Source organism: Lampris incognitus, unplaced genomic scaffold (genome assembly GCF_029633865.1).
Source record: "Lampris incognitus isolate fLamInc1 unplaced genomic scaffold, fLamInc1.hap2 scaffold_51, whole genome shotgun sequence".
In the NCBI taxonomy this organism is placed as follows: Eukaryota; Metazoa; Chordata; class Actinopteri; order Lampriformes; family Lampridae; genus Lampris; species Lampris incognitus.
Window position 1 is genome coordinate 85,037 of NW_026611473.1, and position 19,964 is coordinate 105,000.

Here is a 19,964-nt window from a genome sequence, read left to right on the forward strand (position 1 = left end):
CGAATGTCTCCACCCACAAGACAGAGGTCTCAACAAACCGCTCAGCTTCTCAGTCACGCAGTTCGAGCAGCATGCCTGGCGACAAAGGGAAACAATGTCCCATCCATCAGAAGCGCCATCCTCTAAAGAAATGTCGGGGTTTTCGAAGCAAGTCTCTTGAGGAGCGCAAAGCCTTTCTGAAAGAGAATGGTGCCTGCTACAGGTGTTGCTCCTCCACAACTCACTTGGCGAAGAACTGTAAGGCAACTTTGAAGTGCAGCGAATGTGAGAGCGATGACCACATAGCGGCGCTCCACCCTGGACCTCCTCCACGGGACAAAAAAGACAAGGACCCCACCTCAGAGCATGGCGGGGAGAGTGAAGAGGAGGCGCCTCCACCAGCAGTCACCTCTAAATGCACAGCACACCCAGACAGAGCTAGTAACGTCTACATCGTCCTGGACGACCAGAGCAACAGATCTCTGGCGAGGTCTGATTTCTTCTACTTCATCCAAATCAGAGGTTCAGACTCACCGTACACCCTGCGTACATGTGCAGGAGTCACCGATACATCTGGAGGAAGAGCCACAGGGTTCTTGGCGGAGTCGTTGGATGGAAAAAACAAGTGTGCTGCTTCCAACACTCATTGAGTGCAACCATATGCCTGACGATCGGTCAGAAATCCCGACCCCAGAAGCTGCACAGCACCACAGCCACCTGAAGTCCATCGCTCGCAGAATCCCTCGCCTGGACCCTGAAGCCCAGATCCTGATACTTCTGGGACGCCACATCCTTCAGGTCCACAAAGTCAGGGAGCAACGCAATGGTCCTCCCAGCGCCCCCTATGCCCAACGTCTAGACCTGGGTTGGGTGGTTATAGGGGACGTGTGCCTGGGTTCAGCCCACAAGCCAGCAGCTGTGACTTCCTATCGCACCAGCGTGCTCGAAAACGGAAGGCCATCTCTCCTCACTCCGTGCCCCAACCGTCTCCAGGTCAAGGAAAGGTTCCTCCTTACAGCATCAAACATGACACCCCAGTCCCTGATGATGACAAAGTGGGGCTTTCCATCGAAGATCGTCTGTTCCTGGAGTTCATGGACAGAGAGATGGTGATGGACGACACCAACAGCTGGGTGGCGCCTCTCCCATTCCGATCCCCTCGTCGACGGCTCCCGAACAATCGAGACCAAGCTCTCAGCAGACTTACCTCTCCCCGCCGCACCCTGGAAAGAAAGCCTAAGATGAAAGCCGACTTCGTCACACCTTCATGCAAAACATCTTTGATCACGACCAGGCTGAGTTGGCCCCACCACTACCGGAGGGAAGTGAGTGCTGGTACTTACTTATCTTCGGCGTCTACCACCCTCAAAAGCCAGACAAGATCAGGGTTGTCTTCGATTCCAGCGCTCAACATCACGGCATCTCCCTGAACGATGTGCGTGCTACTTACCGGCCCGGATCTGAACAGCTTGCTGGGAGTCTTGCTGCGCTCCCGAAGAGAAACAGTGGCTGTCATAGCGGACATCGAGCAGATGTTTCACAGCTTCGTCGTTCGAGAAGACAACAGAGATTTCTTGTGTTTCCTGTGGTTCAACAACAACGACCCCAACCGAGAGATTGCCGAGTATCGCATGAAAGTCCACGTATTCGGCAACTCACCATCCCCAGCTGTCGCCATCTATGGACTTCACCGAGCAGCAGAACACAGCTCCAGGGAACACGGAATGGATGCCAAGCACTTAGTGGAACGCGACTTCTACGTCGACGACCGCCTCGCTCTGGCTGGGTTGCGTCCCGAGGGGCAGCCGTGAGTAGAGGGAGGAGTCGTTGGCAGCTTGACTGGAGGTGGCCACTTGCTGTGTATTTAGCATAGCAGCACACTCAGCTGCTCCCTCAACCTGTAGTGCGATGGTAATTGCTCTGGACAGCAGCAGATCGTCTTTTTCCAGCAGGAGAGTCTCACGCACCTTTGCGTTGTTGGTGTGTTCGATTAGCTGGTCGCGAACCATCTCGTCCTGAAGCGCGCCAAACTTGCATGAGCTAGCTATCCCTCGCAAATTAGCTACGTACTGCCGCACAGACTCACCAGGCAGTTGGTGTCGCTGACGGAATATAAATCGCCGAAGGAGGGCACTCTGTGGAGCAGCGAAATGGGTGCTCATAAGTCCCACAGCTTTGTCAAAGTTTGTGACGTTCCCCAGAGTCCCGAGCACACGATGACCCTCTGCTCCCAAGCAGTGTAGCAACAGAGCCGTCTTCCTAGCCTGGCTCACGTCGTCGAGCCCTGAGGCGATGATGTAATTTTCAAAACTATGTAGCCAGCGAGTCCATGGTACCGGAGGCTCGCCAGGTAACGCCAGGAAGGGGGCAGGTGGTGGGAGAGAGATATCAGCCATCCTCGTCGCCAATATTGTATTGAGAAATCACGTCAGGACACAGCGCTGTCGCTCGACACAACCTCTACGTTGCATTCTTTATTTAGACTGACACAGCATCACAGGCAGACCCGATCAAACAACCCAGAGCCCGCAGGCATCACCAAGCGATCCCAGCACAATAGAACAGCACCAAATCAAATGCAGCACTGTCGATGTGTGCAGACATAACAAGGGGCTTACCAGCGTTTCCCATTGGAAGTAACAACCCCTTTCAGCCCGCGATTTAGCAAACACCGTTCACATGTGTCGCACCGGGCATTCATGCAGCATAAGCCTCGGTTTGTAGCTAAGAGCCGTTCACAATGTGCTGCACGAGGCCTACCTACACGTGTTGCTAGTGCTAGCTAACGTTAGCTAGTACAAGAAGTGAATCTCTTGTGCTGCTTAGCTACGGGTGCTTAATAGTGACGAGCATAATCGTTCAATAAAAATTAGGCTCACATGCATCGAAACTGACGATATTAAATGATTCCAAGTAGAAAATTCAACAAGCCAACTAGCTAGATAGCATTTGCCTTGGCGTGGGACTGACAAGCTAGCATAAGCTAACGTGAGCTAGTGAAAATTCGCACACATTAAAATGACATCTGGATGTAACGTTACATGTATATAGACATCTCCGATATCGTTATGCAAGCAGGTGAGCGGCTAACGTTAAACCGGAATTAAGCAAGCGAGACTGTGTGGCTAGCTAGAATTAGCAGGCCCCGTTTATAGCAGCTAGCAGCAGGTCTGTCTTCTAACGTCAGGCGTAGCCAATCGCTCGGTTGGTTGTCGGTGTGATAACGTGGCAATATTCGCTAACTTTAAAAAAAAAAAAATTCGCTAACTAACGTTAGCTAGCTTATGCTAGCTAGTCGTTTCCTAGCCAGGCTAGCTAGCTATGAACGTATAAACTGCCGTGCGATAACGTTATAATTAGCTTTAATCAGTCACTTAAAAATCACACTCGAGTGTGCCAAAATGTTACAAAAACATGTCGATATTCAATGTTTACTGGGGTTTTTCGCGCTTCGGCTCACTTCTTACCGAGAAATTGGCACTTGGCACAAGTTGGCCGTGAACTTGACTTCTCCTCAGGGCTCCAAGCAGTGAAAAGAAAAATGGCATAAAATCAAGAGATTTTGAGAACCAAAGTTTGGCTACGTCAGTAGTCACGTGACATACTGGATGGAAAAATAGTCTTTGGTTTTAAGTCAGTCAAATACATTGTACCAATGAGGCCCTGATTTCCATTGAATTAAAGTGATTTTAATACATATATAGACCCAAAATATCATAAATACCATTATATCGGGTCCAATCAAATAAAAAACACGCTTTAATTGAATGGCAGCATATGATCACTTTTTACTGTGTGGATGCAAACAGTGAAACTTATGTAACCCCTTTTTCACTGGCGGGTGAAGTAATACTTGGGGTAGTATTGGTCGAGGATCAATGACCACACCGGGTTATAGAACTCAGGTTTAATCGTGGCTCAGTAGGCAGACGTAATAACCATACGTGGTAGTGGTGTAACCATAATAACAGTCCGGGTAGTACATAGCACCTATTGTAGTTCCAGTGGATATACATGGCGTTATATCACTACAACCAGCTGCACTGATGTTTGCTCGGGAGCTACAGACGCCTGTGGATCTGGTCTTTGGCAAGCCGCCAAACCCACCAGTACGAGTGCCGCCGGGCCAGGACTATGTAGACGCACTACAGGACCGGATGGAGGCTCCTCATCAGCTGGCTCCAGAAAATATGGCTTCTGCAGGGGAAAGGCAGAAGAGAGCCTATGATGTACGTTGCCACTGCAAAGAGTACCAGCAGGGGGACAACGTATGGGTGTATAACCCACGGCGAACGAAGGGACGGTCCCCAAAGCTGAACAGCAACTGGGAGGGGCCCTGCCTCATCCTGAAGAGGATCTCAGAGGTCATCTATAGAGTGAAGCTCCACAGCCGCCCTCGGATAGTCATCCTTCACCAAGATCGCCTCGCACCTTACTTAGTACAGACCAGGCTACCGGGGTCCAGGGAGGGGGTAAGGACACTGCTGGATCAAAGCCAACCTCCCTGGATGTCAGCAAGGAGCTACCATTAGAGCACCTTGTTTTGGGCCAGGGAGGGGGCGGGGACACTGGGTTTACAGAGCTGCCCTCCCTGGCCAGGAATGGAAACAGCGGTGACGTCGACGTCGACGGTGGGGGCTCAGACCCAGCGGATGCAGAGCCGCCCCCGTCATCCATCAGCAGCCCGCGGCAAGGAGCAGCCCGGGATGGGAGAGCTGCTCGGCGGAAGAAACCCTCATGGTGGATGGACCCATCCACATGGGATTTGGGTTAGGCCAACGGGACGTTGGTCTTTCAAGGAAGGAGGCAGTGTGGCGAATTCAACTAGAGTGTTCCTGCTCCAAGTTCATTTGCATGTTACCCACGATGCAACTGAAATGTCGATGTTTTGGTTATGTTGTGGGCTATTGAACACGTTAAAAACGGGCATATCTGTTACAGATAGCGGGGATGCGGTGCAAGGTGATGGGGACGTTACGAGAGAAGTTGATTAGACAACATGCTATTTCCCACCATGAGGGTAAAGAGTAGGCAAATAGATAAGGTCGCTTCTGTGGCCAAGAAAAGGATCAAGCTGAGACCAAAACGAATTTGTGACTGTTATGACTAGCTTGGCTTGCGGTCATTAAAAGCTTGCTTGTTAACTCTGAAAGGTTTGCTGAGAAGTCCATTATTTGACCACGTCAAAATATCATCATGTTGATTTTATGTCAACCCATTTGGCCCCGCTACACTGGGAGGAGCCATTACATATGAAGCCCCTGCCCCCCCCCAAAAAACAAACAAAAACAAAACAAAAATAAAAAATGATGTCAGTCATTTATTTGCGACTGTTGTGCGGACTGTGTGTGTTGAGCAGCGACCCCCGGTACACCCTTGTTACAGTCGTTTTTGCTGACCCGGAAGTTGTACTGTCAAGCAAGCGCCACAAACAACGCGCGCGGACAGCCTGGACACGGCAGCAGTGGCACATCCTACAAGATTAATAAAGTGTGAGTATTAATCATATACGTTTTGATGCAAGCTGTGCCTTGCCCCTTTAAGGAGAGGGCTTAATGGGTATTGTGTGTGTGTGTGGGGGGGTGATGTAGACGCAGCCGTGTGTGTGTGTGTCTGTGTATTTTCTGTTTGTAGCCGCAGCCGCGGAGACTCTAGTTTGCCGACAGATAGGAAGGTAGCCACCGTTACCAGTGATGATTTGTATGCATCACGGGGAGGGAGGGAGGGAGGCTGCCGTGTGTTAAATGGGACTGCAGTGCAGGGCAGTGGCCGGCCCGTTCTCCACCGCAGAGTTGGTCCGGACTCTTTATGAAGTTGTTACCAGCTACGAGCCAGGCTAAGCTAAATAGACTAGCGAGACACCCACCAGAGGCTTCCAACTACGGTTCGGAGCCGCGACGCTGGAGAGGTAACAGTACTAGACGTGCTGCTGCACTAGACGTTTTGTTGTTTTAAGTTACAAGTAAAGCTGAGCGTCGCTGTGTAAGTTAGCTTTTACCTAATCAACGTCAGCCAACTTGCTAAGTAGGCTGTTGCTCTGCGTGCGCGTTTTCATTTTTGGGGTAGCATGCGGCGATAGCTTTTATTAAAAAGCATGCGAATTTGCCCTGGGAATCAGTGGAGGCTGATGGAAGTGCCCCATTTGTATCTTAACTGTCATCTTCTTCTCTCTATAGACACTGTGGGACCTGAGCAGGACCCAAACAGACCTCACCTACGATGCAGTCCCATGTAGACCAGTATAGTATGGTCTATAATAGCAGATCATGATCCAGCTCAAGGTTATTGTAGTTCAGTAAAACTGAACTAAAACCATTTGTGAAAAGAGAAGAAAAAAAACAAAAAAAAAACGTTTCAGTTCACTGAAATAAAAATAAAACTTGACTTTAGAGGAGCAAGAAGAGGAAGCGAGTGAAGGCAGAGCCGAAGATCAAATGGTGGAAGTTGAAGAAGGAAAACTGTTGTGTGGAGTTCAGGCAGGGGTTAAGACAGGCACTGGGTGGATAGTGGAGAGTTGCCGGACGGCTGGGCAACCACTGCAGAAATAGTGAGGGAGACAGCTAGGAAGGTACTTGGTGTGTCGGCAGGACAGAGGAAGGAAGAAAAGGAGACTTGGTGGTGGAGTGAGGAAGTACAGCAAAGTATACAGAAGAAGAGGTTGGCAAAGAAGAAATGGGATAGTCAGAGAGATGAAGAAAGTAGACAGGAGTACAAGGAGACACAACTTAAAGCTAAGAGAGGTGGCAAAGGCAAAAGGCGTATGGTGAGTTGTATGACAGGTTAGACACTAAGGAAGGAGAAAAGGACTTGTACCGATTGGCTAGACAGACGGACCGAGCTGCAAAGGATGTGCAGCAGCTTAGGGTGATGAAGGATAGAGATGGAAATGTGCTGACGAGCGAAGAGAGTGTGCTGAGAAGGTGGAAGGAGTACATTGGGGGGCTGATGAATGAAGAAAATGAGAGAGAGAGAGCAGGTTGGATGATTTGGGGATAGTGAATCAGGAAGTGCAGTGGATTAGCAAGGAGGACGTGAGGGCAGCTATGAAGAGGATGAAGAGTGGCAAGGCAGTTGGTCCTGATGACATACCTGTGGAGGCATGGAGATGTTTAGGAGAGATGGCAGTGGGGTTTTTAACTAGATTGTTTAACTCAAACTTGGAAAGGGAGAGGATGCCTGAGGAGTGGAGAAGAAGCATACCGGTACCGATTTTCAAGAACCAGGGCGATGTGCAGAACTGTAGCAACTACAGAGGTATAAAGTTGATCAGCCACAGCATGAAGATTTGGGAAAGAGTAATCGAAGCTAGGTTAAGAGGAGGAGAGGTGACGATTAGCGAGCGGCAGTATGGTTTCATGCCACGAAAGAGCACCACAGATGCGATGTTTGCTTTGAGAATGTTGATGGAGAAGTATAGAGAAGGCCAGAAGGAGCTACATTGTGTCTTTGTAGATTTAGAGAACGCATAAGCCAGGGTGCCGAGAGAGGAGATGTGGTATTGTATGAGGAAGCCGGGAGTTGCCGAGAAGTATGTAGGAGTGGTGCAGGATATGCACGTGGAAGTGTGAGAGTGGCGAGGTGACAGATGGGTTCAAGGTGGAGGTGGGATTACATCAAGGATCGGCTCTGAGCCCCTTCTTGTTTGCAATGGTGATGGACAGGTTGACGGATGAGATCAGGCAGGAGTCTCTATGGACGATGATGTTCGCGGATGACATTGTGATCTGTAGCGAGAGTAGGGTGCAGGTGGAGGAGAGCCTGGAGATGTGGAGGTATGCACTGGAGAGAAGAGGAATGAAAGTCAGTAGGAGCAAGACGGAATACCTGTGTGTGAAAGAGAGGGAAGACAGTGGAATGGTCAGGAGTGGAGGTGACGAAGGCATATGACTTTAAATACTTGGGGTCAACAGTCCAAAGTAACGGGGAGTGCAGGAGAGAGGTGACGAAGAGAGTGCAGGTAGGGCGGAGAAGAGTGTCAGGAGTGATTTGCGACAGAAGGGTGCCAGCAGGAGTTAAAGGGAAGGTTTACAAGATGGTTGTGAGACCAGCTATGTTGTATGGTTTGGAGACAGTGGCACTGACGAAAAGACAGCAGGAGGCGGAGCTGGAGGTGGCAGAGTTGAAGACGCTAAGGTTTTCACTGGGAGTGACGAAGAAGCACAGGATTAGGCACGATTATATTAGAGGGACCGCTCAAGTTGGACGGTTTGGAGACAAAGCAAGAGAGGCAAGATTGAGATGGCTTGGGCATGTGTGGAGAAGGATGCTGAATATGGAGCTGTCAGGGAAGAGGAGAAGAGGAAGGCCAAAGAGGAGGTTTATGGATGTGGTGAGGGAGGACATGCAGGTGGCTGGTGTGATAGAGGAAGATGCAGAAGACAGGAAGAAATGGAAACGAATGATCCGCTGTGCCGACCCCCAACGGGAGCAGCCGAAAGTAGTAGTAGTAGACTTTAGAGGAAAAAACAAATAAACAAACAAACAAACAAACAAAGTGAAACGATATTGTGCACTTTCAAAAGTAACTAAGATAAAATCCAAATGTTCCTCTTCGGCAGTCTGTCAAAACGATGATGACTGTGATGCAGTTTAAGCGGAGCAAGTGCACCTGTGTGTCATCAGGCCCGCATTAGAGTGACAATATCGAAATAATAGTGAAGAAGAAGACAAAAACAAAGTAAAAAAAAAGTATGGGAGAGCATGGTGAGGGCTGGTCTTGGTTTGTGCCTGCCTAGATGTGTCTATCTGAGCAGTTGGCATTGGTCTGACTTACTGTACCCTTACTGTCTTTCAGCCAATGGAGTATATTTTCCGGGATGACTGCACTGATGCCGATCCCGAGGATGGAGTGGTTGGTGGTGGTGTCCGAGATCCCTTGCCCCCTGTCAGAAGTGAACCTCGCTGCCCTTCAGGGATTAATAAATCTCATGACATCGACCTGGTGTGATCAGGAGCTCTATATTCAGACAGTTGATCTTGTGCGAAGACTGTGTTCTTGAAGATGACAGTCCCAGTCCCACATTTTGCAATTTTGCCCCCTCCTTTGGTAGCAAGAAATATTTTTGCTCTTTCTGTCTCTGGCCACTGAGGATGGTAAGATTCATCGATTCACACTGGTGAAGCTAGCCAGCCAGCCAGCCTTTCAGCCAGCCAGTCTGTCAGCCAGCCAGCCAGTCTGTCAGCCAGCCAGCCGCATGCATGTTCAAGATTTTGACTGCACCGTTAAAACAAGTGTGCACCGGGTACAATTTGGGATGAAACTAGTGAAAAGGCCTGTTTGTGAAAGGTCTAAGTGTGTGTGTGTGTGTGTGTGTGTGTGTGTGTGTGTGTGTGTGTGTGTGTGTGTGTGTGTGTGTGTACACTTATTTGCTAGTGCAGGGGTCCAAAGCAGTCCACAGCTCAGGAGCAGAAAGTGATGGTAATAATGTTCGTTGTTTCAGAGCATTAAAACAAAGTGGATTCGGGCGTTCGTGTTGTCGTGACGCAGATTCAAGCCTGTGGTGCGTCTGCTTTAGTTTGGGGGTAAAAATGACGACTTGACTTGTGAAAGTCTTTCTGTCACACTGATGACGCGCTGCTTGCTGTTCAGTGAAGTGTTCTAGTACAACAATGTGCACACTTGAGTGTTGAACTCCTGTTCACGGTCAGTAGGTGAACTTGACATACACTTAAAAGGGTCCTTTTAAAGGTGCAGCGTTGCGGTCGGCATCACTGATACGTGCCAGCATGAAATGCATATTTGAAATGGGCAGAAGGAGGGAATTAAGTACCCCAATTTAATTCCCCAAAACGTGTTGAAACTGAATTTGTGATGACGGACAAACCCACCGCCCTCTGCTGGCTCCGTCCCTTTGGAAATGTGGGGGACATTCAAGTTTGGCTATGCAAAGTTGACTTTGTTTCCCCTTGTTGTTTTGACTTGACTAAGTAGTAAATTGTGTCGCTAATAACTCGAAATGTATAGCAAACAAATGTCAACAGCTTGGAAACATGTTGTTATTCTTTTCTGCCTTAACATGACACTGGCAAACAGCACATAAAGGAAGCGTGTTAGGTGGTAAACCCTTTAAGACACGTTTATACATCCTATCAACAAAGCCTGCGCCACATTTGATGGCTGTCGCCATAGCTTCCTTACATTCACAGTATTTCACCCAATGTGCAGTGGGAAATGTGACGGCGTGGCGCTAACAAGTGGAAAACAAATCTGCCATCCGTTCCACACGTGTGGTCGAAGCGGACGGTGATGTTAGCGAAAGTAGTAATGAATAAATAAATAGATAAACAAATAAATGTTATGCGTGCGGTACGGACGAAGACTCGGCACTCGGACAGACTTCACTGGTCTTTAATGTAACATTGTCTTATCTTGCAGACGTCCACGTGTACACGGCTACAACTCTCTAGCAACGGAACAACGCTCTTCCTCGAGGCAAGTATACATATAGTATATGTATAGAAGGTTGTGTAGAGAAGGTTGGATGATGTAGGGATAGTGAATCAGCAAGTTCAGTGGATTAGCAAGGAGGAAGTGAGGGCAGCTATGAAGAGGATGAAGAGTGGCAAGGCAGTTGGTCCTGATGACATACCTGTGGAGGCATGGAGATGTTTAGGAGAGATGGCAGTGGGGTTTTTAACTAGATTGTTTAAGTCAATCTTGAAAAGTGAGAGGATGCCTGAGGAGTGGAGAAGAAGCATACCAGTGCCGATTTTCAAGAACCAGGGCGATGTGCAGAACTGTAGCAACTACAGAGGTATAAAGTTGATCAGCCACAGCATGAAGATTTGGGAAAGAGTAATCGAAGCTAGGTTGAGAGGAGGAGAGGTGATGATTAGAGAGCAGCAGTATGGTTTCATGCCACGAAAGAGCACCACAGACGCGATGTGTGCTTTGACAATGTTGATGGAGAAGTATAGAGACTGCCAGAAGGAGTTGCATTGTGTCTTTGTAGATTTAGAGAAAGCATACGACAGGGTGCCAAGAGAGGAGGTGTGGTATTGTATGAGGAAGTCGGGAGTTGCAGAGAAGTATGTAGGAGTGGGACAGGATATGTATGAGGAAAGTGTGACAATGGTGAAGTGTGCAAGGTTGGAATGACAGATGGGTTCAAGGTGGAGGTGGGATTACATCAAGGATCGGCTCTGAGTCCTTTCTTGTTTGCAATGGTGATGGACAGGTTGACGGACGAGATCAGGCAGGAGTCTCCATGGACGATGATGTTCGCGGATGACATTGTGATCTGTAGCGAGAGTAGGGTGCAGGTTGAGGAGAGCCGGGAGAGGTGGAGGTATGCACTGGAGAGAAGAGGAATGAAAGTCAGTAGGAGGAAGACGGAATACCTATGCGTGAATGAGAGGGAGGACAGTGGAATGGACAGGATGCAAGGAGTGGAGGTGACAAAGGCATATGAGTTTAAATACTTGGGGTCAACTGTCCAAAGTAACGGGGAGTACAGGAGAGAGGTGAAGAAGAGAGTGCAGGCAGGCAGGGTGGAGTGGGTGGAGAAGAGCGTCAGGAGTGATTTGCGACATAAGGGTACCAGCAAGCATTAAAGGGAAGGTTAACAGGATGGTTGCGAGACCAGATACGTTATATGGTTTGGAGACAGTGGCACTGACGAAAAGACAGCAGGAGGCAGAGCTGGAGGTGGCAGAGTTGAAGATGCCAAGATTTTCACTGGGCGTGACGAAGAAGGACAGGATTAGGAACGATTATATTAGAGGGACAGCTCAAGTTGGACGGTTTGGAGACAAAGCAAGAGAGGCAAGATTGAGATGGCTTGGACATGTGTGGAGGAGAGATGCTGGGTATATTGGGAGAAGGATGCTGAATAGGAAGCTGCCAGGGAAGAGGAAAAGAGGAAGGCCAAAGAGGAGGTTTATGGACGTGGTGAGGGAGGACATGCAGGTGGCTGGTGTGACAGAGGAAGACACAGAAGACAAGAAGAAATGGAAACGGATGATCCGCTGTGGCGACCCCTAACGGGAGGAGCCGAAAGTAGTAGTATATATATATATATGTGTGTGTGTGTGTATACATATACTATATACATATACACACACACACATATATATATATGTATATAGCGGCCCCTTACCGATGGGCTCCAACACTGGTAAATGCCTTAATTGTCAAAGGTGGGATACTACACCCCCTTCCCTTTTAAGGTAAGAATACAATCAACAACAGTGTCAACAATCATATAAGTTTCACCAGCTTCATAAAGGATTAGAGTAAAACAGATAAGTAATCTTAAAGCACGTTTTTTTTAAACATGTTAAAGTTCATCAAGTTCAGAGTTCAATCTTCTACACTAAACAGTAGTCTCCTTTGTTTGCCTCTTTTCCCTGATCGTGATTTCCGGCAGCAAATATGCCAGTGTTGTTTGTTTTGAAGCTGGTGAAGGTAGTGTACATTATTTGCAAGATATTTACAAGTTATGTGTAGCTATTTCCATGTCACTTTAATGGACTATGTGAACACTGTAGCCTGTTTTATGTCTGTGGCTGTATAATATGAGTTATATAGCATACAGTAACTGGTCTCATCTTCTGTGTCATTTCACTTTTACAAATGTATTCTTTCATGGGGATGACGACAACATTAAAGAGCATTCAACTTCACTACAGCCTCCGACTTTCTCTTGAAGCCTGTTCGCTATCTGTCAATTTGTATGCATCAAGGATAGGCAACATGGTCCAGAAAGGTCCGGTGTGGTTGCAGGTCTTTGTTCCAACCAATGAGTTATGTAACCAGCAGCATAGAACACCATAGGACTGCCCCCGTTACAGTTACACACCTGAGTCTACAAATCAAGGTCCTTAGCAAAGATTATTGGTTGACTAATAGAATGAGGTGTGTAACTGCTTGGTTGGAACAAAGACCTGTCAGGGTCTGTCGTGTGTCAGTTTCCCGTTATATTTTGATAGTCTTGTCTCTGTGTTCACGTCCTGTTCCCCGTGTGATTACCTGTCCCGGCCCTTATGTGTTTCACCTGTGCCTCGCTATCCCTTCCCTCCTGTGTGTATTTAACCAGTGCTCCCCTGTGTGTCAGTGCCAGATTGTCTTGTCTCCTAGAGCAGCATTCCAGCATTTCATGTTAGAGAGTATCCCCGTGTCTGACTGTTTCGTTCCTGGTTTCCGAGTCTCAGTCTCCTGTTTTGGTACCGTCGCCTGTTTGTTAGTCCGCCTGGTTCTTGAAGCCTTGTGCCTGCCGATTTTGTACCGCTGCCTGTCTGATTGCCTTTCTGGATTTTGACCCTTGGACCGAATTATAGACCCTGAGAACTGGTTACTGTCTGCCTGCCTGCATTTGTGTCGGCCAGTCTCTGTGTTCTTGATAGAACAATCTGGCCAAGATGGACACAGCAGAGCAGGACTCCGTGCTCGCTACCCTCGAAGTGCAGGAGCGTCGGCTCCGACAACAGGAGGAGAAGATTGAACAGGTGCGTCTGGCTGTGGCAGAAGCTTCCCAGCGCAGTGAAGCGGTGTGCGGCACAGTTACCGCTCAAGTCAACTACGTCATCGGACAGCTTCAAGCCATGGGCTCAGCCACTCACCCCTCTCAGTCAGCTGAAACCCCTGCGCCGGCCTCATCGTCAGCTCCGGCACCAGAACCGCCTCTGGCTCCTGCTCCTCCCTCAGAAGTCAGACCCGTCAGGCTCTCCAGTCCGGAAAGATTCTCTGGGGAATCCGATGACTGCCGCCCCTTCCTCTCTCAGTGCGAGCTCCACACACACACAATATGTACACTATATGTATAAAAGTTTTGGGATAACTGACCATTACACCTACGGGAGCTGTAATGACATCTTAGTCTAAATCCATAGAAAGCCATATTCCACGAAGCTCCCGGCGCACAGTTTTTGTGCCGATGTTAATGCCAGGGGAAGTTTGGATCCCTGCAGAGTCAACAGAGCGTTGGCGACTTGAGTTGCTGTTGTCCTTAAAGGCTTGCACTTTTCAATAATAGCACTTACAGTTGGTTGACGGTGGAATATCCAGCAGGGATGAAATGTGACGAGCGGACTCATTGCAAAGATGGCATCCAGTACCACGCTTGAATTGAAAATGTGTACAAGATGATATTGAAAATGAGGAAAGCATTAGGAAGGAAAGGTGATGACATATGAAGCATAAAGAATAAACGGGATGACATTGAGCCCAAAGATATCTTTTGAGCACCTAAGCTAGAGAGGACGATGTTGTGAACAGAGCTACTAGTACAGCAAGTACGCCCCTGGTACAGCAAGTACGCCGCTGGTACAGCAAGTACTGTAAAAGCGATGGATGTGTGTGAAGGAGAGATGCTGGGTATATTGGGAGAACGATGCTGAATAGGAAGCTGCCAGGAAAGAGGAAAAGAGGAAGGCCACAGAGGAGGTTTATGGACGTGGTGAGGGAGGACATGCAGGTGGCTGATGTGACAGAGGAAGACGCAGAAGACAAGAAGAAATGGAAACGGATGATCCGCTGTGGCGACCCCTAACGGGAGGAGCCGAAAGTAGTATATATATATATATATATATATATATATATATATGTGTGTGTGTGTGTGTGTGTGTGTGTGTGTGTGTGTGTAATATATCTATACACACACACACACACACACGTATATATATAGCGGCCCCTTACCGATGGGCTCCAACACTGGTAAATGCTTTAATTGTCAAAGGTGGGATACTACACCCCCTTCCCTTTTAAGGTAAGAATATTGTGGCGAACGTAGAAGCAACGACAAAGGTAACTTTGCAGCCCCTTTATTGAACTCACACAGAAACAAGAACTTACAGAAATGTGTTACAATACATGGGGGTCATCTACTCGAACAACAAAGTTGTTCAGGGTTTCAGTTCCAAGGTTACACAACACAACAGAATGACAACTACAATTACACCACAACACATAGTAATCACATAAACACATAAAACCACATAAAACACTTACAAAACATTTAATAACAACTGACAATCTGCACGCAGTGCCTGATGGGTAAACCAGGACAATTGGCACAATTCTGACGGGGTAGCAACTTCGCTACATTACCCCCTCCAGCGTGTCGCCTGTCCTCAGCCGACAACAAAGTCCCTATAGCGAAGGGGAAGCCGTCTCCGCCGCCGCGGGGTCACGGGTCCCTGTTCCCCACTGTCTGTCCGGTTGGTAGGGCCTGTGGGTGTAGGAGGGACCGTCCCGGATGGGCTAAACTGATCTACAGGTTCTTCAGCCAAGGGGCGGTAAGGTGCCAAACAGTCCCGGTGCAGAACTACCACCCGCCCCCGGACACACAGTTTCACCCGGTACACAACATCTGAAAGCTGCTCCAACACCTCACAGGGCCCCACCCACTGGCTGGCGAGCTTGGGGGAGACTCCTCTCTTCCGGATTGGGTTGAAGACCCACACCTTTGCTCCTGGGGTGAAGGAGCGGCCCTGACAACGAGTGTCATATGCCCGCTTTTTTTTTTGCACCTGCCTGTTCCTGATGCTGCCGAGCAAACACTTGTGCCTCGGCCAGACGTTGTTGGAGGTCCCGCAGGTACTCGAAACCGGGTATCTTGGGAAGGTCAGTACCCGGGGGCGTGCCAAAGGCTAAGTCCACAGGGGTCCGCAGTTCTCTCCCGAACATGAGCGCGGCCGGTGTACACCCGGTACTTTCTTGTACCGCCGACCGGTACGCCCACAGGACCAGGGGTAGATGACAGTCCCAGTCTCGCTGGTGCCGTGAGGTGACAATAGCGAGTTGTGTTGTGAGCGTTCGATTGAACCTCTCCACCAGTCCGTCGCTCTGGGGGTGGAGGGGCGTGGTCCTGGTCTTCTTCACCCCCATGCGTTGACACACCTCAGCGAATACCTGTGCTTCGAAGTTCCGCCCCTGATCGCTGTGTATTTCTTCGGGCGCACCGAACCGACAGAACATCTCACACACCAGCCGCTCGGCTGTAGTGGCAGCGCTCTGGTCTGGGACCGCATACGCCTCAGACCATTTGGTAAAGTAGTCCATGGCCACAAGGACGTACCGGTTTCCGTTGTCTGTGGTGGGAAATGGGCCAAGAAAGTCCACACCGACCCGTTCCATGGGGGGCCCCCACCTGATCTTGTTGTAGAGGGGCATGGGAGCGTCTGGTTGGTCCTTTCTTGGCAGTGCAGGCATCACAACAGTGCACAAAAAGTTCAGTGTAATGCCTGCATCCGGCCCAGTGGAACCGTTGGCGCAGTTTGTTCAGCGTCTTTGCCACCCCATAGTGACCTGCCCCCACCGAGCCGTGGGCTGCCCGTAGCACTCGTTGGCGCCAGTCCTTGGGCACCAGTAACTGCCACACACTTCTTCCCCGGCCCGGCGCTTGCCAGACTCAGTACAACGGTCCATCACGCCGGGCCAAGGTGGCCCACTGGGAAAAGTAGGCCTTGGTCTCCACCGACATGGCAGAGACAGCTTGCCAGTGGGGGTGTGCCTTGGCGTCGACCCACTGTCCCACCCTGGCCAGGGTGGGATCACTATCCTGCGCTGTTTGCCACTCCTGCTTGTCCATTGCCATCAGCCACGCCTCCTCTGGCTCAACCTGCCGCGTGGTGGATACTTGGAGGATTGCTCTGTCTCGCTCCTCTTGGCGCTCACAATGTCTACAATCCTTGCGGGGACGACGGGAGAGGGCATCTGCATTGCTGTGCAGGCGCCCGGCTCGGTGCTGGGTCTCAAAGTCGTAGCTCTGCAGCTCCTCAATCCACGTAGCCACCTGGCCTTCGGGCTCCTTAAAGCTGAGCAGCCAGATCAGGGCCGCATGATCCGTCCGCAGGAGAAAGGTCTGGCCATAGAGATAGGGGCGAAAATGATTGAACGCCGCGACCACCGCCAGGAGCTCGCGTCGTGTAATGCAGTAATTGTGTTCAGGGCAGCTCAAGACACGACTGTAGTAAGCCACCACTCTCTCTCCCCCAGCAACTTCCTGAGACAGGACGGCCCCCAGCCCCACATTGCTGGCGTCTGTGTCCACGATGAAGCGGCACTTAGGATCAGGAAGGGCCAGGATGGGTGCAGTGATCAAGGCGGTGCGGAGCCGGGCAAAGGCGGCTGCACAGTTGTCGTCCCAGTGGAACTCCCGTCCCTTCTCGGTGAGACGGTGTAGGGGACTGGCAACGGAGGAAAAGTTGCGGACAAAACGTCGGTAGTAGGAGATGAGCCCCGTGAAGCTGCGCACCTCGCTGACGTTTCGCGGAACTGGCCATTTCTCGACCGCCTCCACCTTAGTAGGATCAGGGGCCACGCCCTCTGCCCCCACCACATGGCCCAAAAACTTGGTCTCACGTCGAAGGAGGTGGCATTTCTTGGGGTGCAGGCGCAGGCCCGCCCCCCCAATGGCTGGGAAGACCTGACGGAGGTTCTCTAGGGCAAGCTCGAAGTCAGCGGCATGAACCAGAAGGCCATCAAGGTAAACCACGCACCGGTTGCGGGGAATGTGAGCCAGCACCCTCTCCGTTAGTCTCTCGAACGTGGCGGGGTCATTGCAGAGACCAAAGGGCATCACACGAAACTGCCAGAGTCCCTGACCGATGGTGAAGGCCGTCTTGGGTCTGGCTTCTGGTGCCAGCTCCACCTGCCAGTAACCGCTCCGTAGGTCAAGTGAGCTGAACCACTGTGAACCTGCGATGTGGTCCAGAGCGTCGTCATTGCGGGGCAAGGGGTAGGAGTCCTTGCGAGTTGCATTGTTCAGCCGATGAAAGTCCACACAGAACCTCCAGGTGTCATCTTTCTTTTTGACCAGGATGGCAGGGGCGGCCCAAGGGCTATTGGATGGCTCTATCACCCCGGCCGCAGCCATCTCTAGAATCATCCGCTCTGCAGCTTCACGCTTGGCAAGCGCTAACCGGTAGGGTCGCAGTCTAATGGGTGGGGTTGTACCAGTGTCGATTGTGTGCTGCACCAGGTTGGTCTGGGTGCACTCCTCTTCGCGTGCAGCGAAAATCTCAGCGAACTGTTGGAGCAGGTCTTTCAGCTGTTGACTCTGCTGAGGGTCCAGCCCTTCACTGCTCCGCTGATACAGCTTCTGGATGGCGGCAACAGTGTCCGGCGAGGGTGTCTGAGGAACGGTAGCCTCGATGAGGGTCGTCGTCATTGTTGGTGGGCTAGGCAGTGTCGTCATCCCCTCGGTTGGCAGTGGAGATGGGGGCGGCGGCGGCATGGTGACAGGTGGAGTTGGCTGGATGTGGATACGTCCCACCTTCCTCTCTGGACGGCGCCGGAGGGCCAGGGTCTCTGTGCCAAGGTGAATGGCATTACTCGACACATCGACCAGAGCCCCCCAGCGAGTCAGCAAATCCAGCCCGATGATGCGAGGGTCTTGTATTTCAGCCAACCAAAACTCGTGGGTGGCTGCAACTTTCCCTGCCCGCACCTGCAGTGCTCTCTTCCCCAGCATGCTGGTTAGTTCCCCAGTCACAGTTCTGATTTTACGGGTGGTGGGCCTCCACTCTGTCTCTGGCAGCACCCCTGGACGCACAATGGAGATGGTGGACCCTGTGTCCACAAGGGCCCAGCAGCGGTGTCCACCAATGGAGCAACAAAGAGAGAGACCGTGTGCGTGGCCCACTCTGCCGATCTGGGAAGAGTTCTTAATGGGGGATATGGTCGGTCGGCTGGGTAGCAGTCTCCCCGCGGTGCCACCCCATTCTAGTTTTCCGACTGGGGAGTGCTACGGCGTCGTGGTGCAGGGGCAGGGCAGTCACGGGCCTTGTGCCTCGCTTCTCCACAGCGGTAGCATGGATCACGAGGCGACCAGGGTCTGAAGGGTGGTTGGCATCGGCCTGGTTGCTTTCGGCGTGGTGACGGACAAGCCTGGCAGACGACCCCTCTTTCGACGTCTCCTTCATCTGCGTGGACCTCAGCCTGACGCACTCGGGGTCTTGGTTGGTTGTGTGGGGCCATCACAGCCTCCACCCACTCTGCCTCTTCCAATGCAGTCTTGAAGGCTGTAGGTGCCGTGATGCGGAGGTGCTCCTTCAACCTCTCTGGGGTGAGCCCCTGGATGAAGGCACTCAGGGCTAACTCGTCACGAGCTGCTGGATCAAAGGTGGGGTAGCCACGATGTGCAAAGAAGTGCACGTCTGCTGCATAGGTTCCCAGGGTCCCGCCCTCTTGGCGGCGCCGGCGGGCCAGTCGGTCTCGCATGCTGTCAGTAGAGACCCGTTGACCAAAGCAGCGGCCAGTGTCTCGTAATCCTGCTGTTCTGACGGCATAAGGTCGAGCAATACCTGCAGCGCATTCCCTTCGAGCGCCAGGGCAACATGGGCATCAGTGTCTTGGGTGCTCCACTGGTTGTGACTTGCTATCAGTTTCACTTGAGCTAGGTATGGCTCCAGGGCTGTGATGCCCGCATACCGTGGGAGCTTGAAGATGCTTGGGGATGGCAGCATCACACTGGTTACTGTCTGCCTGCCTGCATTTGTGTGGGCCAGTCTCTGTGTTCTTGATAGAACAATCTGGCCAAGATGGACACAGCAGAGCAGGACTCCGTGCTCGCTACCCTCGAAGTGCAGGAGCGTCGGCTCCGACAACAGGAGGAGAAGATTGAACAGGTGCGTCGGGCTGTGGCAGAAGCTTCCCAGCGCAGTGAAGCGGTGTGCGGCACAGTTACCGCTCAGGTCAACTACGTCACCGGACAGCTTCAAGCCATGGGCTCAGCCACCCCCCCCTCTCAGTCAGCTGAAACCCCTGTGCCGGCCTCATCGTCAGCTCCGGCACCAGAAGCGCCTCTGGCTCCTGCTCCTCCCTCAGAAAGAAGTCAGACCCGTCTGGCTCTCCAGTCCGGAAAGATTCTCTGAGGAATCTGATGACTGCCGCCCCTTCCTCTCTCAGTGCGAGCTCCACACACACACACACACACGATATGTACACTATATGTACAAAAGTTTTGGGATAACTGACCATTAGACCTACGGGAGCTTTTATGACATCTTCATCTAAATCCGTAGAAAGCCGTATTCCACGAAGC